The following is a 25,453-nucleotide window of genomic DNA, read 5'->3' on the forward strand; positions in this document are numbered from 1 at the left end:
TTTTTTTGGTCTTTGATTTCTCTCATCAGAATTTTATAATTTTGAGCGTACAGATTCTGTACATTTTTTTTTGAAAATTTACTGAAGTAACTCATTTTCTTTGGGATGATTGTAAACTATACTGTGTTTTTAATTTTGGTTTCCTCATATTTATTGTTAGTATATACAGATTTGATTTTTTTTGTGCAGTGGTCTTATACCTTGCAATCTTGCTGAACTCACTTATTAGTTTTATGAGGTATTGTATGTTCCTTGAGATTTTATATGTAAACTATCATATCATTTGAAAATTGGGACAGTTTTATTTTTTCTTTGTAATTTGTGTGCTTTTTCTTATTATTGCCTTATTGCAAATACTAGAACTTCGGGTACTATGTTGAATGAGAGTGGACATCCTTGCATTGTTCCTGATCTTGGAGGGAAAACATTCAGTCTTTTACCATTTTTAGACTTTAAAAATGATGTCAGTTTAGATTTTCTAAAACACTTTTAAAGGAAGTTTATTGATTTGCTACATCTTGTGAGATGAGACAAGGACTATTTCATCTCACACATACCACATTTCCCAAGTTATTCTGAACCAGCCTCTCTATTCTCTCTGTCTGACATACTATGTGGTCTGTCCCATGGTCTGTTCTTCCCTAAGTTTTATAAATCAGGATACCCTCTGCAAGAACTGGTCCCGACCAAAGTAGACAACTCAGCCAAAGCAGCAGATGGGTACCCATTCCCAAAGAGTTTTCCTGAATCCAGAGCCACATCTCCGAGAACACGCAGAGATGGGAGTCTGACCAGCAATAGGAAATGAGAGTTTATGTGGGGTTTAAATTATAGATGAAAATTAGAGAAGTCAGAAAAATATCAATGTGTGTGTTGGGTCTCATTATTTGCAAACTGCATTATTTGCTAATTTGTCTACTCTTCAAAATTTATTTTTAACCCCAAAATCAATTTTCCTGGTGCTTTCATGGACATTCACTGACATGTTATATGGGCAAATATGAATCAGAAGGAAGGAAAGAAGGAAGAAATGAAGGAAAGCCTTTATTCTCTAGTTTGAAAAGAAAGGTAGAGACTCTTCCCCCTCCTTTTCTTTAGAACATTTACTTTAGGAAACTTGAGATTGTAACTTCTTTTTCTGCCTCTTCTAAATGTACGCAAATTATTTTAAAGTCTAAATAAGCCCTCTTTTCCAGTTTTACAATCCCGAGATGTTTCCTCAAGGACCCACAAGCCAATTTTACAAGGACTTTAATAATTTACTTGCTTATACACAGACACGATCTTTGTACTACTGTTCAAATTTGTTTAGCATTTTGTTATAACAGGTGGTTCCAAATACTGTAATATTTTGGAACTTATATTTGAACAATGATTTTATGATTTTCATATCAATAGGTTTTTTTTTAAAGAGAGGAAACATTGTTTCCTTTGTATAAGTAGCCCACACACTAAGCTAAAGAGACAGAAAGTTATCATTAGATTTACTCCACTTCCTCTTTTGACAACTTATATTTGTAGTTCTAACCTTCTTGCCGTAAATCCATGTCCATTCTATCATCTCTTCATGGATGTAAACTCTTGATCCAGTGGTGCTCTGGGGATAGAATATCCCACTTTCACCACCATAACTTCAGTATTATTGAAGAAAGTCGCTGTTCAAGATATCATATTTTGCCTCATTTTTTTTTTTTTTGCCTCATTTGTAAACATGAGGTCACCCATTCTGTTCCTGAAAGTGATGTTCTTCAGAAAAGCATGGAGCTGATTGGAAATAAAAATATTGATTATGGATTTTCTGGAGGGTGAAGGATAGCAGCAGATCCAAGGGTCCCTATGGGAAATTTTAGAGACTCAGGGGATCACTTCACCAGGAAGGTTCCTTAGGTGACCTAGTGTTGGAATCTTGTAGGCCTTATACAATGATTCCATGATTGGGGTTCAGCCTTAGGGCTGGAAGACATTATCTGAAGGCAAACTCAAATTGTAAGCTCGCTTAACCGAAGAGTCTTAAGACTTTAATGAAGGAAGTGGTCCTAAGAGATCATCTAAGTCAAGACCATAATGTGAGGAAATTGAGATTCAGAATATTAGTGACTTATCTAATATCCAGCATATTTTTAGTAGCATATCTAAGAAAACCAATTCATAGCCTTTAAATCCTCACTCCTTTCCACTGCTAGAATTTTCTGCCCTATGCTCAATGCTTAGAATGTTGTCGTTAGGTGCCGTTGAGGGTTCTGACTCATAGCGACGCTATGCATAGCAGAACCAAACACTGCCCAGTCCTGTGCCATTGTCTTAGTCGTCTAGAGCTGCTATAACAGAAATACCACAAGTGGATGGCTTTAACAAAGAGAAATTTATTTCCTCACCGTAAAGTAGGCTAAAAGTCCAAATTCTAGGCGTCAGCTCCAGTGGATGGTTTTCTCTCTCTGTTGGCTCTGGAAGAAGGTTCTTTTCAATCTTCTCATGGTCAAGGAACTTCTCAGGCGCAGCTACCCTGGGTCCAGAGGAAGTGCTTTGCTCCTGGTGCTGCTTTCTTGGTGGTATGAGGTCCCCAACTCTGCTTGCTTCCCTTTCCTTTTTATCTCTTGAGAGATGAAAGGTGGTGTAGGCCACATCCCAGGAAAACTCCCTTTACTTCAGATCAGGGAGGTGACCTGAGTAAGGGTGGTGTTATAATCCCACGCTAATCCTCTTTAGCTAAAATTACTATCATAAAATGGAAGACAACCATACAGTATTGGGAATTATGGCCTAACCAAGTTGACACATACTTTTGGGGGACACAATTCAATCCATGCCAGCTATCCTCACAATTGTTGTTATCCTTAAACCCATTGTTGCAGCCACTGTGTCAATACATCTCATTGAGGGTCTTCCTTTTTTTTTCACTGACCCTCTGCCTTACCAAGCATGATGTCCTTAGAATGTGGAGAACAAAGAGAGGTGATCACTTAATCTTTTGGGAATGAATGATTTATGGTGTTTTCTAACCCAACTATCTTTTTTTTGGCTGAAATTCTCTTGATCTTGCTTAAACAAAAAGGATACCCTACTATATGTTGGACAGAGTGTCTCATAGGTCCATAGTCAGGGACTTCATAAGAAATACGAACCAGGATTGCAAATTCCATCAATATTCTCTCTGCTCATCTCTTATCTCTATTTTTTTTTTTCTAATTTGTCTACAATTTTTCTTTTTCTCTACAACTTGACTCTTTTTTTTTTTTTGCGTCCCAAGCTACATGCTAGATTTTGGATGTACTTAGCTCCTGTGTTTACACCTCCTTCATTACAAAGTTCAGTCTGAGTGATGGGAGTCTCAATTCTAATTTGAAATTCTTGTCGGAGGGACGTTTATTGGTTCAGGTTGGTATGTTGTACTCCCCTGTACCAAGTGCAATCAAACTCTACTGATACAGCCATTGGGGATACACTATTGTAGGTGTCCACTAAACCACAGTATACTCAAACCTAAAAGAATGAATCACCAATGCCTGATGTAGGCACATCACTGGGTGTGCTCAGACCAAATCTCTAGGATAGGTAAAGCAGGTGCTCACTCAGGAATGTGAAATAAATTAGGAATTGAAACCAATGAAGTACAAATCCTGATGACCAAAGAGAAACTATTATTCCAGTTGCCTGGGATGCATTAGAAATATAAAACTAGAGTTTTTTGTTTGGTATCAGAATTACCTCAGAGTAAAGCAAATCTGTAATTTTCTCCATGAAGGAAGTCTTTGAAAGTCTTGTCCTGATGTATGAGATATCATGTACTTCATCTCTAAAAGAAAATCAACAAGGTGAAGATATATATATTTTTCTATCTTCAGCTTCATGTGGATATTGCTAAGGTTTCACTGAACCTTACTCTAAGTACAGTAGGTGTGAGATATAAGCCACACAGCTTCCGGAAAATATAGCCATCTTCTACTTTAATGATCATGTCAAAATGACCAGCTGGGACAGAATTGAAATTACATCTCACTGCTCATATGTATCTATATACGTATGTATCATGTACTATGAGGGAAAAAGTTCTGTTATTTATCAAGGAAACAAGCATCTTTCCTGAACTACTGGGTGGGGCAAGAAAGTCAAGGCTAAGGTTGAGTAGATTAGTTTTAAAAGAGAAACCTGGCATTTCCAAGACAAAGCAAAAGAACTAAAGCCTCCCTAGCTCTCAGCCCACTAGGTCTGATGCCTGGGGACTCTGTTTCAGAGGAAAACTTACCTTCAAGTGATGAGGCACTGGGTTGCCTCCAGCTCCTATTGATGCTACTTCTGGTCTGATTAGGAACATGTCTTACAGGGCCCAGGCCACAGTATATGCAGCATTGTACATAATGTAACTACTCAAAGACCTGGTCACTTAAAAAATATCATAGAGGAAGCCTGTCCAAGGAGGCATTTGGAAAGCACTGTCCTGGTTCCTTCAGAGCAGGCCTCTCTGAGCACTCAAAAGTTGAGTGCCAGAAACTCTTCAGAAAAATGTTCTCTGGAGAGTTAGAAGGCTTGACTCTCCTGTGGAACATTTCAAATCCAGGAATATGACCTAGCTGATGACAGAATATCAGAGACCCATGAAAGGGATAACCATAATGAAACAGAGGCCTCATAGTCACATCCCAGTGAGAGGAGGTGATCCACACTTTTGTAGGAATTGAAGTAATAGGCTTTGAGTATCTCAGGATCATGAGGGACTCTGTATCACCATAAATGACAATCACCGTAGCTGACGATTCCGTGAACTTGGGCAATGGACTATCAAAGGCCTCCTCACGTTGTCTCTCACTGATGGAGATCTTTTATGAAAAAGCTACACAGACGCCATTTGTGACCATTTCTCCTCTCAAATCTGAGATAAAACTCTTGCCTCTCAAGTCATCTGAGGCAACAAGTCCCACCCAGTACCATCCAAAATGCAGCATCAACTGTACCATGCCCTGGAGCAAGGAGGAGTCTTTGGAGAACACTCAATAAAGGAATGAATACTGTACTTTGTTACTAAGAATGGGATCAAAGGAACCATAGATGATCTGAATGGGGAAGAAACAAAAGTCATTTTGGGTTTTAAATAAGCAGAAATTGATTGTAAAGAAGGAAAAGACATCCTGCATTGGTCCTTTCTCCGAAAAAATAAGAAATCTTTTAGCATTCCCATTCGATTACTGCCGCCACTTTCATTAGAGAAAAGGATTTAAGTTAACCCCAAGTCCTGGCCTCTACCCTTCCTTAAGTGCTTAAGTGGAACTTAAGTGCTGGGAAACAGATGATGTAGTTGGTAACCTGATGTTACAGATCATGTGAAAATGGGGCAGCTTTACTTAATATACCCACTCCTTACTTATCACATGGTTAGGTTCCAAATTCCAGGTTGTCATGTGAAAATTGGTGTTTTGCAAAGATGGAGGATGACCACATCAGCTCACAAAATGGTGGTTGACTATATCATTACATAACTGCCAAATTATGTCACTACATCACTGCCTAATTACATCGATATATAACTGCCAAACCCACTGAGAATCATGGCCCAGTCAAGTTGACACATAACCTTAACCATCAAGCCTGCATTACTCTTGACTTGCAGTGCAGCGTTCGTTAGTGGCAGATGAGCAAAATAGTCAGATAGTAGATTTTTTACTATTGTCATAAATGTGAAATGTTGAATAATGAGATAGTCGATAAGTGAGAAGTAGGCGTATATTTTTGCTTCCAATTTTTTTTTTTTTATTTTTACCTCTATCCTTCCCAAACTCTCCCTCAAAGAGGTAGACCTATGATCATGATCATGTCTTAACTATGTATGCATTGTAACTGGAAATGTATCAATATAGTTCCTCTGTTTCACGTGTTAGAGGCTCTGAACTGCCATCACCTGTGGGAACTTGTAGAGCTCAAATAGTGTGCCCATCTGGACAGACAAATATGATGTGCCACCTCCAACGATAGCCACAGGCTTGTACTGCCTATGACAGTTGTAATTGGGCATGATTCTATCCCCTCCAGACAGCCACCTCAGGGAGCTCTCCAAGGTCCTGCTATCACAGTGGAAGTCATTGTAGATGTGGAATCCCAGAGAAATGTTGGGCAAAAGATTAGGATTCTTGTTGATCTCCTCTACAGCAAATTCCAGAGCCAGGACCTGCTGGTAACGTTTGTGGAGCCACCTGTAGAGGAGGTAGAGAGTCACCAATCCAATCTGGACTCCCAAGGGACTAATACTTTGTATATGGCTAGTGTGTAGGACCATAGCTTAGGAGGTTCACTGAATGTGTAGCTGCCAGTCTCCCAGGACCTAGGTGGGGTACTTTATTATTTCCTTGAACCCTGAGATGTAGACATTGGGATATCAGTTATGCTGTGATTACAATTGAAATTATAAATGTTCTCTTTTTAGTAGAGATTTTCCAACAATAAACCCTAAATCAAAAAACCAAACCCATTGCTGTCGAGTCAATTCTGACTTATGGTGACCCTATAGGACAGAGTAGACCTGCCCCATAGGATTTCCAAGGCTGTAAATCTTTACAGAAGCAGACTGCCACATCTTTCTTCTGTGGAGCGTCTGGTGGATTCAAACCAAACCCTTTTGGTTAGCAGCCGAGTGCTTAACCATTGTGCCACCAGAACTCCCTTCTTCCAACAATGTTGTTGTTGTTGTTAGGTGCCATTCAGTTGGTTCCAACTCATAGTGACCTGGTGTAAAACAGAATGAAAAACTGCCCAGTCCTGCACCATCCTCACTATTGTTATGCTCAAGCCCATTGTTCCAGCCACTGTGTAAATCCATCTCATTGAGGGTCTTCCTCTGTTTCGCTGACCCTCTACCAAGCATGATGTCTTTCTCCAGGGAAGGATCCCTCTTAACAACATGTCCAAAGTATGTGAGACATAGTCTCGGCATCCTAACTTCTAAGGAGCATTCTGGTTGTACCTCTTTCAAGACAGATTTTTGAGTTCTTTTGGCAGTCCATGATATATTCAATATTTTTCTCCAGTGCCACAATTCAAAGGTGTCAATTCTTCTCTGGTCTTCTTTGTTCATCTTCCAGCTTTCACATGCATAGAGAGTGATTGAAAACAACATGGCTTGCATCAAGCACACCCTAGTCTTCAAGGTGACATCTTTGCTTTTCAACATTTTAAAGAGGTCTTTTGCAGCAGATTTGCCCAATGCAATGCATCTTTTGATTCCTTGACTGCTGCTTCCATGGGTGTTAATTGCGGATACAAGGAAAATGAAATCCTTGACCACTTCAGTCTTGTCTCTGTTTATCATGATGTTGTTTATTGGTCCAGTTGTGAAGATTTTTGTTTTCTTTATGTTGAAGTGTAATCCATACTGAAGGCTGTGGTCTCTGATCTTCATCAGTAAGTGCTCCAAGTCCTCTTCACTTTCAGCAAGCAAAGTTGTGTCATCTGCATAACACAGATTGACAATGAGTCTTCCTCCACTCTGATGCTGTGTTCTTCTTCATACAGTCCAGCTTCTGGGATTATTTGCTCAGCATACATATTGAATAGATATGGTGAAAAGATACAACCCTGATACACATCTTTCCTGACTTTAAACCATGCAGTATCCCCTCGTTCTGTTTGAAAGACTTCCTCTTGATCTATGTACAGGTTCCTCATGAGCAAAATTAAGTGTTTTGGAATTCCCCTTCTTCACAATGTTATGCATAATTTGTTATGATCCACACACTCGAATGCCTTTGCATAGTCAATAAAACACAGGTAAACATCCTCCTGGTATTCTCTCTTTCAGCCAGGATCCATCTGACATCAGCAATGATATCCTTGGTTCTTCTTCTGAATCCAGCTTGAATTTCCGGCAACTCTCTGTCAATATAATGCTGCAGCTGCTTATGAACAATCTTCAGCAAAATTTTACTTGTGTGTGATGTTAATTATATTGTTTGATAATTTCCAAACTCAGTGGTATTACCTGTCTTGGAAATAGGCATAAATATAGGTCTCTTCCAGCCAGTTGGCCAGGTAGCTGTCTTTCAAATTTCTTGGCATAGACAAGTGAGCACTTTCAGCGTTAAATCCATTTGTTGAAACATCCAATTGGTATTCTGCCAATTCGTGGAGCCTTGTGTTTAGCCAATGCCTTCGTTGCAGCTTGGACTTCTTCCTTCAGTACCACTGGTTTCTGCTCATATGGTACCTCCTGAAATGGTTGAACATCGACCAATTCTTTTTGGTATAGTGACTGTGTATTCCTTCTGTCTTCTTTTGCTGCTTCCTGCATCGTTTAATATTTTCCCTGTAGAATCCTTCACTATTGCAACTCAAGGCCTGAATTTTTTTCTTCGGTTCTTTCAGCCTGAGAAATGCAGAGCATGTTCTTCCCTTTTCGTTTTTCAGCTACAGGTCTTTGCACATGTCATTATAATATTTTACTTAGTCTTCTTGAACTACCCTTTGAAATCTTCTATTCAACTGTTTTATCATTTCTTCCTTTTGCTTTAGCTACTCAATGTTCAGGAGCAAGTTTCAAAGTCTCTTCTGACATTCATTTTGGCCTTTTTTTTCTTTCCTGTCTGTTTAATGACCTTTTTTTTTTTTTAATGTATGATGTCCTTGATGTCATTCCACAATTCGTGTTATCTTCAGTCATTAGTGTTCAATGTGTCAAATCTATTCTTTTATATTTGCTCACTGAGTCTTATCTTCTTGTTTTGTTTTGTTTCAATATACACAGATGGGCTACTAGAGTGTGCTAACTTGATCTTTGGAGCCTTTGAATCACTTATGTCCTGTTACCAGCTGGTTTGAGCTGTTACCAGGTATGCGAGCCTATGTGCCCATTCAATATTCTTGAATAGAATCAGCTTAGGTGTCCTGATAGTGGGTCACCTAGCTTGTGGTGTAGGCTCTCACCTACTATCTTAGAAGAGTAGTGGTGATGGTTGTATGCACTGGTTTCTAGTAGTGGCAGGAGGTCACACTCTGAGGAGGAGGGCAGGGTGCTGACAGCCTTCCCCCAAGTGCCAGTGAGGAAGGAGTGTCTCTGTTCTCTAGAGTGTTCTGGTGGGTGAGCTCTGTAGCAGACCCCTTTAGCAGGTGGCTAGGTGGTGTGGGTGGAGCCTCAGCCCTCAGTTCCCTGGAGTGGATCAGTGAGGACTCTGTTAAATAGGTAGAGAGGTATCTGACCTCCAAAACTTCCCTATCCTTTGCTCAGCTTAAACAATTATAGTCAGATCTCTATCAGAATTGCCTTTGCATTATAATAGCCACCCGGTTCCCTGTAGCGGTGAAAGCCAAAGACTGTGGATCTCTTATGCCAGGATGGAGCTGCTTCTGTACTGTTATTTCAGTTTAGGGAAGTCAGGAAAGGATTTTTCCCATGATTGTTGATTGCTGCTTTTTCCAGGCCAGGAGAATGGGTTAGAGAGAAAAAACAAAAAACAAAGAGCACTTCTCTCTCTGGCCCAGGGAACTCAAATGTTAAGGAAGCTGGCTGGGGTGGGTGGGGGGGGGGATGGGTAGGGATCAGATAGATAGGAAAGAGTAGCCTGGTAAAATAGACAAAATCACTTATCTTGTTTGGTAAAGGCTGTTTTGTCTGAGATTCCAGAAGGGTGTGTAGCCTGTGTGCTGCTGGCTGGGTCCTTGCCAAGATTGCCCTGGGGGTTAGGGCTGTGTCCCATGCTTGCCTTGTCTCACCACACTCATTCCAAAGCCCAACACCAAGGGATCAGGGCTGAGGGCTGCTTCGGCATGGTCTCTCACTCCCTTGTCACTCAGGTTGGTTTGTAGCCTGTGAGCACTGGCTGGGTTCCCATGGTGGTTGCCCCTGGGGCTTAGGGCTGCGTCCTGTGCTTGCCTTGTCTCAGGAAGCCACTATCAGCCCCGCCGCACTTGCTCCAAAACCCAGCACCAAGGGATCAGAGATAGGGCACTGTGCTCCAGGCTTCAGAGCCAGTCACTGCTTCTGCGCAGTCTCTCATTCCGCTGTCAGCCATGTCACTGTGTAGCCTGCGTGTGCTGGCTGGGACCCTGCAGAGATTGGCCCAGGGGGTTAGGGCTGTGTCCAGTGCTTGCCTTGTCTCAGGAAGCCATGATCAGCCCCACAGCTCTGGCACCAAAACACTGCACCAAAGGCTCAGGGCTGGGGTGTGGCATGCTGGGCTCTAGAACTGGCCGCTGCTTTAGTGTGTGGTCTTTCGCTCCCCTGTCACTCAGGTCGATTCCTTAGTTCTGTGTTTGATGGTCAGGGTTCATAGATTGTCATGTATGTAATTGATTCACTTGTTTTTTCAAGTCTTTGTTCAAGAGGGTTCAGTCGAAGCTTCTGCCTAGTCAGCCATCTTGGTCCTGCTCCTGGTTCTACAGGTTTTCTACACAGAGTGAATTCCAAACCTGGATCCCACTTCCAGCTTCTCTTAGGTCAGATACCTCATAATAATTTTTAGGGTCTCCATATCAGAACCCTCTCAGACCTTCCCTATGTGTCTCTACATTTGTATTTTATTTCCTATAATAAAACTGTAACCATAAATATAGCATGATCTGTGAGTTCTTTTAGTTGTTCTAGCCAATTATCAAATCTGAAGTAGTAGGAACCTGGAGGTCAGAAGAGAAGTAGCCTGGCAACCCCTGATCTTAAGGCTTTTATCCTAAGGAAGTAAAGGGAACCTCTATAATTGTAGCTAGTAGATCAGAGTGAGGGAGTTCAGGGGGCACCCAAGTTTGCAGCTGGCATTCTCAAGGTGAAGTTGGGAAACCCCAAATTTGTAGCCAGCAGTTCAGGAATGAGGGGAGCCCTGGGAACTCCCAAGCTTGTGGCTGGTGTCTGAGGTTTTAAGTCAACTTGGTGGTCTGGAGGATGGTGTCCTTTGACTTGTGAGATCTGATCTAATGTCAATTGGTTAAGGTCAGAGGAAGTGCTACATGGGCAGCTGTTGTCAGAATAGCAGGGAACAGAATTGACAACAGATTGTATTGATTTGATTGATTTTTACAGTTTGGTGTCAGTGAAGTGAGAGGAGTGAATTTGATTGTTTTACCTTCTCATCTACCCTTGAAAAATAGCTAAAGGAAGTTCTCCAATCAGAAAAGAAATGATAACAAAAGAAGGACTGGAACATCAGAAAGCAAAGAATAATAAGATAATGTGTGAAAATAGATGTTAAAAAAAAAAGACTATCCTCATGAGTTTCTTAAATCGTACTTGATGGTTGGATCAAAAATTAAATTTTAATCGATATGGAGCTCAATGTATATAGAGGAAACACTTAAGATGAGCATATTTAAAAACTGAAAGGGTACTGGGTCCTTAGAGAAAGTGAAGTTTCAATACTTCATTTAAACGGTAAAATGATAACAGTAGATTACGAAAAAGTCACATATATATATTGTGAATTCTAGAGCAACCACTAGAAAGTTATACAAAGCAGTAGGCTCAAAACCACAGTATAGAAATAAAAATGGAATTCTAATAAATGTTGAAGTAACCCAAAAGAGAAAGAAACAAGAAACAAAAGAATCAACAACAAAAATAAAATTGGCAGGTTTAAATCCTAACATAGTTATAATCCATATAATTGTAAATTCTCTAAATACAACAATTAAAAGACAAAGATTAGCAGAATGGATAAAAAGCAGGACCGAACTATATGCCGTTAGTTGTAAATTCACCTCAAACTTAGTATAAGTAGTTTGAAAGTAAAAAGATGAATCAAATATAGCAATGAAACATTAACTTAAAAAGGCAGAAAAAACTGTATTAATATTTAAAGTAGACTTCAGAGCAAAGAAAATTGGTAGGAATGAAGAAGGGCATTACATTATGATAAAAGGATTAAAGGACCAAGAAGGCTTCACAATTCTAAATGTGTGTGCAACAAAGAAACAACCTTCAAATACATGGAGCAAAAAGTGACTGAAAATCAGCAGATACAGAGTAAATGAGCAACACAACCAACCAACAGACACAATTCACCAATATCAGGGAATATGACTACAGATATTATAGCCATCAAAAGGATAAAAGGATATAATAGTATACTTGTAAATTTGAAAGCTTAGAAGAAATGCGCCAATTCCTGGAAAACCGCAAACTGCCAAATGTGTACCAAGTTGAAATATATAATCTGACTAGTCGTATAATTACTGAAGGCATTTAATTTGTAACTAAAAAGCTTTTGAAAAAGAGATCTCCTGGCCAAGATAGTATCACTGGAGAATTCTACCAAACATTTAAAGAATTAACACTGATTTTACACAATATTTTACAGAAAATAATAGAGGAAGGAATACCTCCTAACTTATTTTATGGAGCCAGTATTATCCAAATACCAAATCCAGATTAAAAAAAAATAAAAGCAGAAAGGTACAGACCAATATCTCTCGTGAATTTGGAGGCAAAAACACTACCCAAAGTTTTAGCAAATTGAATTCAGAATTTACAAAAAACAAGTATACACTACGACCAAGTTGTATATATTCCAGGTATTGAAGGTATGTTTAGTATTTTAAAACCTGTTTATATAATCCACCATAAAAACAGACTAAATAAGAAAAGTAATATGACCAAATCAGCTAATGCAGAAAAGGCTTTTGACACAATTCAACACCATTGATGATATATACTTCAACAAACTGGTGATAGAGGTCTGGAACCCACTAGGATATTCAGTCAAACTGATGTGTTACAGACACTTGAAATAATTCTTTTCTGTTGAGTTAAGCCACTAATTTGAAACACATGAGGTTCATTTGTTTCATTTTGCTTTCAATTTTTAGGGATAGCTTTATTCATAATTATATAAAACATTTTCATAGTTTCAACATCAAAACTTTTAATAAATTATTTCAGAGAAATCTAGATTATACCCCCGTTCTCTCCACCCCTTTTCATCCCTCACTTTACAGAGAAATATTTTTATAGCTTTCATTTTAACATTTCATCAATTTTATTTTTTCTTTACAAGCAAATATATGTAAAGATTTGTACCCCCCTCTTTCTTAGATAAAATAACTGTATACACTGCTTGGCACTTTTTCCTTACTTAGTAATACATTCTAGAGATCATCCCACAGTGGAATTTACAGAGATTTTCCTCATTTCTTTTTTTGCAGCTGCCTAGAATCCCATTTTGTGGCGGTATGTATCACATTGTATTCAACCAGATTTGGGTGAAATAATTTTAATACAACTGGAATTCACATTAGTACACGATGCATGGTATAACTTTAAGTCAATTTCCAAATTGCTAATTAGGAAACACGCCATTTATAAAATTCTCATGTAAACTGGACATTTAGGCTAACGCCATTCCAAGGCAAGTGTACCTAAGTCCACCTCTTTTTCCAGCTAAGAAAAGAGCCAGCCTAAGACTCTTAAAACTACAGAAATACTCCTCAGCTCCCTCTTTTGCACCATGAAGTCCACTTCTGCACATACATTAGATCCTTGACACTAACCACTGCTGCACCTGTCAAAGGTACACCAGACCTCACACCACAAACACATTGTCATTCCACTTTCTGGGGCTTTACATGAATTATGTCAAAATGAGTGTCCACATACTCCAAGAGATCACTGGGACTAAATGTACCATGTGTGTTACATTCTAGTTTTCTCATGTCAGTAATGGCACAACTGTCCACCCGGCTGCTCAAGAAGTCATCCTTGACCCCTCTCTCTTCCTTTCCCATCCCATGCCTGTTCATTCAGCAGGCCCTCGAGGTCTCTTCCCATGGCTAGTCACCCAGCCTAGGTCACTCTTACCTCTCCCCCAGACTACTACAAGGTTCTTATAACTAGTTTTCCTGCTGAAACCCTTAGCTGAACAATCCATTTTCTGTACAACAGTTCAAATATTAAAAAACAAAAAACATAGATTCTCTCAGTGCTGTGGATAAAATTCTCCAATGTAATTGCTGAAATTGGGTAATGGGGGCTTATTTTTACACTCCCTATTTTTGTATTTGTTGGAAACTTTGTTAATAAAAAAATCTAAACAGCATTATATACATATTTACATACTAAATTAGATGTTTTGATTTCTTTCTGTTGCACTTAAATTTAAAGCCAACATCCTTACTATTGCCTGCAGGTCCCAAATACTATTGCCCTCTCCTACCTTTCCAATACCACCTGCAAAATATTTATTCCCTTTCTATTATGTTCTGCCTCTTAGCACAAGTACTTTCTAATGTTTACCATCTTTCATAAAAATTTTTCCTTGTACCTGACTACATATTTTGAAAAAAATGCACATATAAATTAAACATAAAAGTGAAACCACAAAAATGTACAAAAATCTTGGAAGAATGTTTATAATCTGTATTGAAGTATATCCTTTTTTGAGTAGAACACCCATCAAACACAAAAAGATTTGAAAAGTAAAGTTTTAGTGTGATGGATCATTTTTTATGGCCTTTCTCTAGTTTTATATTTGTAACTTACCTATTTGTATTTATAACCTCCCTCCCTCCATTCTACCTCCATTCTTCCATCCATCCTCCCTTCCTCCTTCCATCCTCCCTCTGCCCTCCCTCTCTCCCTCTGTCCATCATCCTTCCCTCCCTCCTCCCTCCTTCCTTCTCTCCATCCATTCTCCTTCCCTCCCTCCATCCTCCTTCCCTTGTCTTGAACTGCCACAAAATGACTGGGTGGGACTATGCAAATGAGGTGCTGTGGCCCACTAAGGGGATTGGATAGCTCGTTAATGCAAATAAGGTGCATAACATCCTTGCGGGGGTGGGACCATACAAATAAGGTGTATGGAACTCTAACAAGGGAATTGGTCAGTTTTGTCATCCTGATAGGGTTAAAAATAGCCATCCCAGAGGTGGATGGGGGGACCTCACCATCATCAAGATGAAGAGCCAGGAATGGAGTGCAACTTTTGGACCTGGGGTCCCTGCACTGAGAACTTCCTAGACTCAGAAGACAGAGAGAGAAAATTGTAACACTGAAGATGGGGTGAGATGGCAAGAAGCAGGAGTAGAGAAATAATTGCAGCAGAACAAGGAGAACAGTGCTAAAAGGGGCAGTGGGCTTCCCAGCTCATGGAGCAAGGCAGTTTCAGTGGGTGTGCTGACCAATGGAGAAAGGCAGCTGGTCATCTTCAGGCAGGAGGCTTCCTGGTGGAATGGGGTGCCTCTGGGCACTTGTCAACTGAGCTAGGTTTGCTGACCCACAGAACAAGAGAGCTTAGGGCCTTCAGACCAAGACTTACTGGCAGAGTGGGATGCCCCTGGGCACTTATTCATGGAGCTGAAGAGCCTTGTAACACTTACAGGAGCAGGGAAGAGGCTGGGCTTGCCTAAGAGGCCTGAGGGGATGAGGGCCAAAGAGAGGCCTGCTTGTAGGCACGACCAAGAAGCTGTCCTCACTGAAGAACTCTGTTCTGAGTCTTTCCTGATCCTGAATTATAACCTGTTACTTCCCTAATAAACTCCATAACTGTATGGTCTGTGAGTTCTGTGTGGCCATTGCACTGAGTTATCAAACCCAGCAGAGAAGTTGAGAGTGCCATGGGATGGATGGCTGGTGTCAGAATTGGTAAAAACATTGGTGAGAGGAGGCCTCTCTGAGCTCCTCCTGATAGGAATCTGCCTTGGTCTGTTGATCTTGATTCTTCTTCCTCCTTGTGAAGTTAAAGAGATCAGACACCCCACCATGCCATTTTTACAAAAATTTATGATTTAAAAAAAATAGGCCACAAACACACAAAAAAATCTACAGGCCATGATCAGATAAAGGTCTGCAATCTTTGCTACAGTCTCCACCTGTAAACATTTCAACACATTTTGCTGATTTTTGTGAAAATGTAACCAAAGTTTAACTGTCTTTAAAGTTCTCAAAAAGTATAACAGCTATGTATGGAGAATCAATAGTACTTCAAATAGGATTAAAGATGTCTGTAATGACCTAATTATTTTTTATTGTGGTTTTCATGGATTGAATAATGTTCCCAAAAAATACTTGTCAAGGCCATGATTTCTAGTATTATGTGGTTGTCCTTCATTTTATGATCTGATGTAATTTTCCTGCGTGTTGTAAATCCCAATCTCTGCCTGTGGCTACGAGGCAAAATCGGGTTATGTTAAAGGGGATTGTGATGGGATGTGACACCCTAACTCAGGTTGCAGCCCTGATCCAATGTAAGGGCTGTTTCCATGGGATGTGGCCTGCAACACCTTTTATCTTACAAGAGATAAAAGGAGAGAGAAGCAAGCAGAGAGATAGGGACCTCTAACCACCAAGAAAAAGGAGTTGGGAGCAGAGAGCATCCTTTGGACTTGAGATCCCTGCACTGAGAGGCTCCTAGGCCAGGCAAAGATTGATAATGAGGACTTTCTCCCAGAGCCGACAGAGAGAGAATCCTTCCCCTGGAGTTGGCCCCCTGAATTTGGACTTCTAGTCTCCTCAACTGTAGAGAATAAATTTGTCTTTGTTAAAACCATTCACTTGTGGCATTTCTATTATAGCAGCACTAGATAACTAAGATAGTGGTATAATATATATAACAAAATATTTGCCACTTCAACTGTTTACACATGTACAACTCCATCACATTAATATGTTCAACATGTGGTGCAATCATCACTTCTGTCCATTTGCAAAATTTTCCATCACCCTTAACTGGAATTCAGTGCCCCTTAAGCAAAAACTCCTTTTCTTTCTCTTGACCGATCCCTGGTAAACACTAATAAACTTTGGTCTCTATGCATTTGCCTATTCTAGATACTTCATGTAAGTGGGAATCACAGAATACTTGTCCATTTGTGTCTGACTTATTTCATTTAACATGTTTTCAGGATTCTTTCATGTTGTGCAATCTATTAGCACTTTACTTCTCTTTATGGTTGAATAATATTCCATTGTATGTTTGGGTTTGGAGAAGGGAAGGAGTCATGAGTATATGACATTGTGATATCCACTTGTCTTTCACATGGAATTGGGATCCAGGTTCAAATTTCAGGATCTTGATCAGTCAGAGGTTGGTCACTGCTGCTGGTGGGTGGGGTCTTCTGGGAGAAATGGAGAGCATAAGCATGGAGATGACCATGGAGGGCTCAGAGTTCAGGGCTCCCATCTAGGTGCTTGAGGATTCGCCACATAAATCACTTGCGAGGCAGCCCAGAGTAGCTCCTCAAGGGCAACATAGATGGGCCAGGTCTGGAGCTGATCCTGCCAAGGTGGGCGGTTGGATGAGTCTGCACAGGGATGACCTGAGGGAGAGAAAGGCATATTGAGAGCCTCTGAGGATATCACTGATCTTCTCTGAATCTTTACTATGATCCCACCTGACCCAGGGGATATGTCCATTCTGGACAAGATAGGTACAAAGTCCCTCAGAGAAACTAGTTTTATGAATGTGTTGCTGAGGAGCAAATACAAGAAAGAGGCAACAGATGCCCAATGCTCAAGTTCTTTATGCTGATACGTAGAGGGAACCTGTGTGCTGGGCCCATGAATGCCATGCTCTAAAGGACCATTAAAAGGAGCAGAGAAGAGACAAACCTGAGAAGACTTCGTCTTCGCAGTTGTACCCAGGATCCTGTATAGGGTGTCTCCATAAAGATACAAGGGTTCACTCCTTGGTCTCTGTTTGGTGTCGTGAATAGCCCAGCACAAATCTTCTAGACTTATGAGCAAGTGAAGACATCATCACCAGGTCTTCTTTATGCCCCTGAGCATAAAAAAAAAAAAAAAAAGCATAAGGCCATGGGAAATTGCTTTTGAGAGTACACCATTCCTGTTCCTCATCTCCAGGCGTACCTCACGTTCAAGGAATTCCTGTACTTGCAGAAAACTCTGGATTTCTTGGTTACTCCAAGTTTTAATTAACTGGTCTGAAAGGGACAGATGAATGTGAATGCACATTTGGGGGTTTCTCAGTAGTCCCTACCTGAACATGACTGTCTTCCAGTTAGTGGAAGATGATAAAACTTTAAATGAGAAGTTCAGGGATTCAGCATCTGTCTGACCCCTTAGGGCCAAGCCATACTGTCATTTTAGAGAATATGGACTGGACTTTAATGGTGTATTTGTGGCTTGAGGGATCTCCTGATGTGGGCCTCCAGTCCCACTCTCAATGGGGCCTATCGTTGCCATTAGGTCACCTGAGCTGTGTGGACAGATGTAGAGAGCTTCCAGGAATGCTGAGGCAGAGGTGCTCTCATCCTTGGAGCTGCCCTCATCAGGGGCTGAGATGAGCACATCAGACTTGTGAAGATGCCTGAGGCTGGGGCACAGGGTTTAGAGAAAACAGAAAAATGTGCCTGAGAACATTACCTGAGGTCTTCCCTGGACTCATAGTGTTTTTTTTTTTTTTTTTTTTCCACCTCCTTTGCTTCCTTGAGATATCTAGTAATTTCACTCTGAGGAGTCACTTTAAAAAAAAAAATTAAATAAAATGGTTATTTTTAATATGAGATAATTTGTTAATTAGTGGCTTGCCTTTGAAACAATGAAAGAAAAGTTGATCAAGATTAAAAATTGAAAATAAAGATTAAATATTTTTAGCTCTTAAGAACCAATCTAGAAAAAGATATCTAATGGAGGACCTTAGTATCAAACTAATAACCAAAAAATATGTCATAATCAAAGTATAGCATTCCCTTCTGTTCCTCGTGTTGGAGAAGTAAAAAGTCAGATGAAGTACATGGACCAATGGTTTTCAGACACTAGATAACAGGCAGCACAGGACAGTAAACTGGAGGTGAGGAAACCAGTGAGTTGAGTCCTACAAGGGCCCCATCTAAGTGCCTGCAGAGGGACCGTACCATAGAACAGGGAATGTAGGGAATTTGGAGAAGTGAAGCCTGAGTAGGTGAGTAAGGAGGACCTGAGTGTAGAGATGTGTCTGCTCCTCTCTGCTGTGTGCAGTCTCTGGACCACATGAGGATCCAGACACTTTTAAAGGACTTGGAGGTGATTGAGTCAGATCCACCTGATGTACTCTAACTTTTTAGTAACTCGAGATAATCTCATTTGAGACTTCAATTACATCTGCAAAATTCCCTTCAATGAAGCACCTAGACTAGGGTTTGATTTAATCACCTGGACCAGGTGTATAGAGGTATATTCTAGGAGAGATTTCCAAGATCTCTGGGACCCCTGTTCTAAACTTCAAAATGAGAGGTTGTTATATTCCTACAAATAAAGCTCCACCTACTTCCATAACTGTTGTCTTGAACAAGAATAAATGGATCCACTAATGTCTTCTGGTTTTGGCATCTAAAGAGTATTTGTGACTTGGAGTGATTTGAATGGAGGGTTAGGGAAAAGACCAGATTTCTCAGGTTGAGGGTGAATGGGAAGTCATGGAAGGCAGTGATGTGTGTGGCAACACTACCAATACAGGTTGCAAGACAAGTTTAGGGAGTAGAGAAGAGAGGGTGGCCATAGCTTTTCCTTTTCAAGTGGACATACTTGAAATTTATATGTACTGTGAGAGTTCCCAAATTGAGGCACTTGGCTCTTATCAGAATAATTGGCCCAGGTCTAAGCTCTGACTCTATCTTATTTATTTCCCCTGCAACCTTCAACCCTCTAGACAGACTAAGTAAAGTGTGGCCAAGTCTAGTTTGCAATCACCATGAAGACAGTCTCTGGAAGAAGTGGGCAAGCTTCCAAAGGAATGGGGTCAGAGGTAGTGAGATAGCAGAGGAGCCACTGGCAGGCCTGGGCAAGGACCCTAGCAGTTGACCATTGACTTAGCACCCACTTCTGGACTTACCCATTACCCTTACCCATTGCCGTCAAGTCGATTCTGACTCATAGCGACCCTGTTGGACAGAGTAGAACTGTCCCATAGGGTTTCCAAGGAGCACCTGGTGGATTCGAACTGCTGACCTTTTGGTTAACAGCCGTAGCACTTAACCACTATGCAACCAGGGTTTCCACTGGACTAGGTCTCTGGAATTCAGCACGCCCAGGGAGAAAACTCCATATGGGGGAGCTCTGGATGCTGAGAGGATTGTGGCACGAGATGAGCAGGCCAGGCACCCCTTTTCAACTTGCTTATATCAGTGGGCAAGCAGTCTCCACTTAGCTGCTGTTGTCTCTCTCTCTCTTGCTATCTCTGTCTGTTGTGTGACATTTCTTCATTGTACCCCTGAGAAAGATCAAAAGAAAGTGAACAGGAGATGGAGTCTATAGCTGGAAGGGGGAACAGCTGTGGGGGTATTGGTCACCCATGGGCAGAGAATAGACTGCCTGGATCGTCTCCAAGGGCAGGAGTCCAATGGGGTAGCTGGGCATGAACTCCTAGATCTCTTTGTAACTAGCCCAGTGGCTCAACAGTGGATGGAACACAGGAAGGAGGAAGCCCAGGATGCCGGGGATGAATGCTGGCCAGAAAGAACCTATGCACAGACAGCAGCTCCTCCACCTCCAGCTTCTTCTGGTAAGCCCTTCTTCCCAGAAACAGTTCCAAGTGTACTAGGTGGAAAATGTCCACATATACCTGAGGGTGGCCTCTCCTGGGCCTCAGGATCAGAATCTGGTCTGTATCCTTTCAACTTCTCATTCTTTCTCTGGCAAACACCCACACTCCCTCCTGGCCTAGGTGAATCCAACTTCCACCAAGGGCCTACGGCATGTCATTCAGCCAGGTGCTGGCCCTGTTGGGTCCAGCAGCCCAGTAATACGTCTTTTTTTGCTGACCTTTTGTCCATATGCCCCCGTTGCCCACTGAATACCTGTAAGCTCCTGGTAGCCAGGGCGGGAGATCCTGTGTCCCTGGAGGTCTAAGGAGTATTGTTGTGAGGACATGGTTGCCCAGAATCACATGTGTAGGAAGAAGCCTTGAGCCAGAGGTCTGGTTGGCTATGGTGCTCTTTGGCTCCTGGCACCACTGCCGGCCTGAGACCTGTGGTCTCATGAATGTGTGCATTCCAAATATGCTTCTCCAGTTGGTCCAATTTTGCTTCCACCAGTTATTTCTGTCTAGACCTGACATCATAGCCTCTGCCGGAGAAGCCTAAGTCTCTGAGTCCTGAGGCTCAGGCTGCACTAGACTGTGTGGTGCGTCCAGATGATTACACGTCTTAGATGATTACATGTGGGCCCCTGCAGACTTCATTCCAGATCAACTCAGAGGCCTGGTGAGGGCAGGCAGGCCACGATGGCATTGGATGGGTGGGACCAAGGCTCAATTACCATCACCATAGAGACAGCCTCCAGAAGCTTTCCACTTGCTTGAGGATGTTGGTCAGCAAGTGGTCCCCACTCAGACACTCTTTCCTGTCTTTCTCTCTGTTGGTTGTTCGACATCTCTTAATTGTATCCCTGAGAAAGATCACAAGAAGGAGAGCAGGAGAGGGAGCATAGAGCTAGAAGGCAGAAGGGCTGTGGTATTATTGATCACCTCTGGTCTGGATTATGAACGTGTGCACTCCAGTTACATTTCTCCCCCCATACCTCCGATTCTGCCTCCACCCATTATCTCTGTCTGGACCTGGCCATTGTAGCACTGGCCAGCAGAACCCCAGGTCTCTGGGTCCTGAGGCTCAGGTTGAGTTTGGCTAGATCGTGCTCTCAGGAAAGGCTCCATCGAAGTCCTAGATGATAACACCTGGGCCTCTGTAGACTTTATTCCAGATCACCTCAGAGATCCGGGTGTGGGCAGATATGCTGCTGGATGGGTGGGGCAAAGGCTTGTTTACCATCACCATGGAGATAGGTTCCAGAAGCAGTGGGTGGAACTTCTTAAAGGGGCGGCTCAGAGATAGTGAGCTACAGCACAGCCACTGACTGGCCAGCCGGGGCAATTCTCGAGGACCGTTCTTGTTGACCTCTGAGACTTAGCACCCACTTCTTGTCAAGGCCTCTGGAATTCAGCACACCCAGAGAGAAAGCTACAAAGAGGGGAGTCCCAGATATTGAGAGGTTCATGGCACGGGGTGAGCAGGCCAGGCATCTCTTTTCTACTTGCTTAAGGATGTCAGTAGGTGGGTAAATGGTCACCACTTAGCCACACTTCTCTCTCTCTGTCTCTCTTTGTCTGCTATGCTACATCTCTTCCTTGTACCCCTGAGAAAGATCACAAGAAGGAGAGCAGGAGATAGACCCTAGAGCTGGAAGGGGGAATGGCTGTGGCTGTATTGGTTGTCCCTGGGCAGAGAACAGAAGGTCTTCATCTGGATGGTCTCCAAGAACTGGAGTCCCATGTGGGAGCTGGGCATGACCTCCTAGTTTCCTTTGCAATTTTTCAAGTAACACAATGTTGGAATGAGAAAGACAAGGAGTAAGCCCTGGATGCCAGGGGTGGACACTGGCCTGATAGAGCCAGTGCGCAGATAGGAGCCCTTCCAGCTCCTGCTCCATCTGCTGACCCCTTCTTCCCAGAAACCCTTAAAAGTGGACTAGCTGGAAAAGCCCACATATACTCCCAAAGAAACTCTCCCATGTCTCGGGATCAGAACTTGTTCTTCATTCTTTCATCTTCTCAGTCCACCCCAGTCACGTTCCCTCACACCCTCCCATGCTAGATGAGTTCCACTTTCACCTTGGGCACCATCACTGCCTTTCACACAGAGACTAAGTTTGTCATTTCCAGTGCCTCATCAACAAGTCCTCTTTTTTGTTGACATCTTGTTTATAGCCACACATGGCCCACTGGGTATCTGTGAGCTCCTGGAAGTCAGGGCGGGAAATCCTGTGTCCCCGGAGGTCTCAGTAGTGGTGCTGTCAGGGCATGTATGCTCAATGTCACATGTGTAGGACAAAGACTTGAGCCCTAGGTCTGGTTGGCTATGGGGCTCTATGGCTACTGGTACCTCCCCAGGACTGGGGCCTGTGGTCTAGTGAATGTCTGCACTCCAGCTACATTTCTCCTCCCATCCCTTCAATTCTACCTCCACCTGTTCTCTCTGTCTGGACCTGACCATTACAGGTCCTGCCAGAAGAGCCACAGGTCTCCTCTGAGTTTACTGGCCCAGGCTGCTCTAGGCTGATTCATGAGCCCAGGAAAGGCTTCATTGCTTGAAGTCCCAGATGATAACACCTGGGCTCCTGTGGACTTTGTTCCAGGTCACCTCAGAGGTCTGGGTGAGGGCGGGCAGGGGAGGATGCAGTTGCCTGGAGAGTCCAAGGGTTGTTTACCATCACCATGGAGACAGTGTCTGGAGGAAGTGGGCTTCCAAAAGGGCAAGGTCATAGGTAGTGAGTCAGCAGGGGAGCCACTGGCCAGCCTGGGGGATTCCTGAAGACTCTTCTGGTTGGTCTCTCAGACTTAGCATCCACTTCTTACCGAGGCCTCTGGAAAGAGAATGCCCACAAAGGGGAGCCCTGCATGTGGAGGGGTTTGCAGCACAGGCTGAGCAGACCAGGCACCTCTTTTCCACTTGCTTGAGGATATTTGTGGGCAAGTGGTCCCCACTGACCTACTCTTCTCTCTGTCTTTCTCTGTGTCTGTTGTGAGACATGTCTTCATTGTACCCCTGAGAAAGATCACAAAAACAAGAGTAGGAGATGGAGCCTTGTGCTCAAAGAAGGAAGGGCTGTTACAGTATTAGGCACCCCATGGGCAGAGAACAGAAGATCTCTGGTATGAATGGTCTCCAAGGGCTGGATCCTGATGGGGGAGTTGGGTGTGGACTCCTCGGTCCCTTTGGAACTAGTCCAATGGCACAACTGCAGATGGAGAATGGGAAGGAGGAAGCCTGGGACATCAGGGGTGGATTATGGACAAATAGAGCCTGTGCTCAGACAGGAGCCCCTCAGCTCCCAGTCCATTTGTGAGCTCTTCTTCTCAGAATCCCATCCAAGTGGACTAGGTGTAAAAGTCCACATATTCTGGCAAGAAGCCTCTAGAGAGTCTTGGGATAGAGTCTGTTCTCTGCCCGCCTCTGGCATGCACCCATGAACCCTCAAATCCCACTTCCGCTGTAGGCCCAGTCACTGCCACTCATATAGGGTCCAAGTTTGCCATGTTCTGAGCCCCATCTATGCATCTTTTTTGCCAATCTCTTGTCCATAGCCTCCCATGGTCCACTGCATATCTGTGAGCTACTGGAAGCCAGGGCAGGAAATCCTGTGCCTTGGACGTCTGAGGAGTGTTGCTGTCAGGATATGGCTGCATAGTGTCATGTGTGTAGGAAGAAGCCTTGAGCCCCAGGTCTGGCTGGCTATGGGACTCTATAGGTCATGACATCATCCCAGTTCTGGGGCCTGTGGTCCCATGAATGTGTGCACTTCAGCTACACTTCTCCTTCCATTGCTCTGATTCTCCTTCTACCAGTTATCTCTGTGTGGACCTGACATATGTAGCCCCTGCTGGCAGATCTTCAAGTCTCTGAGTCCTGAGGCCCAGGCTGACCTTGGCTGGGTCATGTGCCCAGATGATAACACCTGAGCCCATGGAGACTTTATTCTAGATCACCTAAGAGATCTGGATGAGGTTAGGCAGGCTAGAATGCTGTTGGCTAAGCGGGGCCAGGACTTGTTTACCATCACCATGGAGACAGCTTCTGGAAGTCAGGGGTAGAGCTCCTGAACGGACAGGATCAGAGGTAGTGAGCCAACAAGGGAGCCACTGACCAGCCTGGGTGGTTCTTGAGGACCCTTCTGGTTGGATTCTGAAACTTAGAATTCGCCTCTGGCCAAGGCCTCTGGAAAGCACCTCTGAGGGGAGCCCTGGATGTCAAGAGCATCTAGCAGAGGCTGAGCACCTAAAGCACACACACACACAAATGAACTTAAAGAAAAATAGAAAAAGAGGTGCCTGAGCAGTCGAGGCTTTTTTTTTTTTTTTTAATTCATTTTGTGTGGGGGTGTGTGTGCTTTTGGCAGGCACTTCTTCTTTTTTAAATTTATTTTTGTGTGCGTGTGTGTGTGCTTTAGGTGCTCAGCCCCTGTTAGATCCTCTCGACATTCGAGGCTCCCCTTTGAGGTGCTTTCTCTCTGGGTGGGTGGATTTCTAGCTGATCCAATGGTGCTTGAAGTGTCAGTGGCAGATAGAGATGCTGTTTGGAGTCTTTGGCAGGCCCCTATTGGTGAACCATAGCGCAGACTCTAAGAATTTTGGATAAAAGCCCTGCCATCCTCTGCAGATAACTATTCTCCTCTTGAGAAACAGCTTTTGGCTTGTTACTGGGCCTTAGTAGGGACTGAATGCTTAACCACAGGACACCAAGTCATCATGTGGCCCTTCATGAACTGGGTGTTGTCTGACCCACAGAGTAATAAAGTTGGACATGCACAGAAGCACTCTGTCATTAAATAGAAGTGGTATATATGAGATCAGGCCTGAACAGGACCTGAAGGCACAAGCAAGTTGCATGAGGGAGTGGACCAAATGCCTGTGGTCTGTGCTCCTGTCACATTACCTTCCAACTCCCAGTCTGCAACTATGGCCTCATGGAGAGTTCCTTATGATCACTTGACTGAAGAAGAGAAAATTTGTGTCTGGTTTACAGATGGTTCTGTGTGATATGTAGGCACCACCATAAAGTGGACCGA

General features: G+C 42.8%; 1 pseudogene; it reads right to left on the reverse strand.

Moving 5' to 3' along the window:
• The window catches only part of LOC126067288 (vomeronasal type-2 receptor 26-like), a 62,387-nt pseudogene that overhangs the window by 1,935 nt on the left and 34,999 nt on the right, over positions 1-25,453 (reverse strand).

The sequence above is a fragment of the Elephas maximus genome, chromosome 2, assembly GCF_024166365.1.
Source record: "Elephas maximus indicus isolate mEleMax1 chromosome 2, mEleMax1 primary haplotype, whole genome shotgun sequence".
NCBI lineage: Eukaryota > Metazoa > Chordata > Mammalia > Proboscidea > Elephantidae > Elephas > Elephas maximus.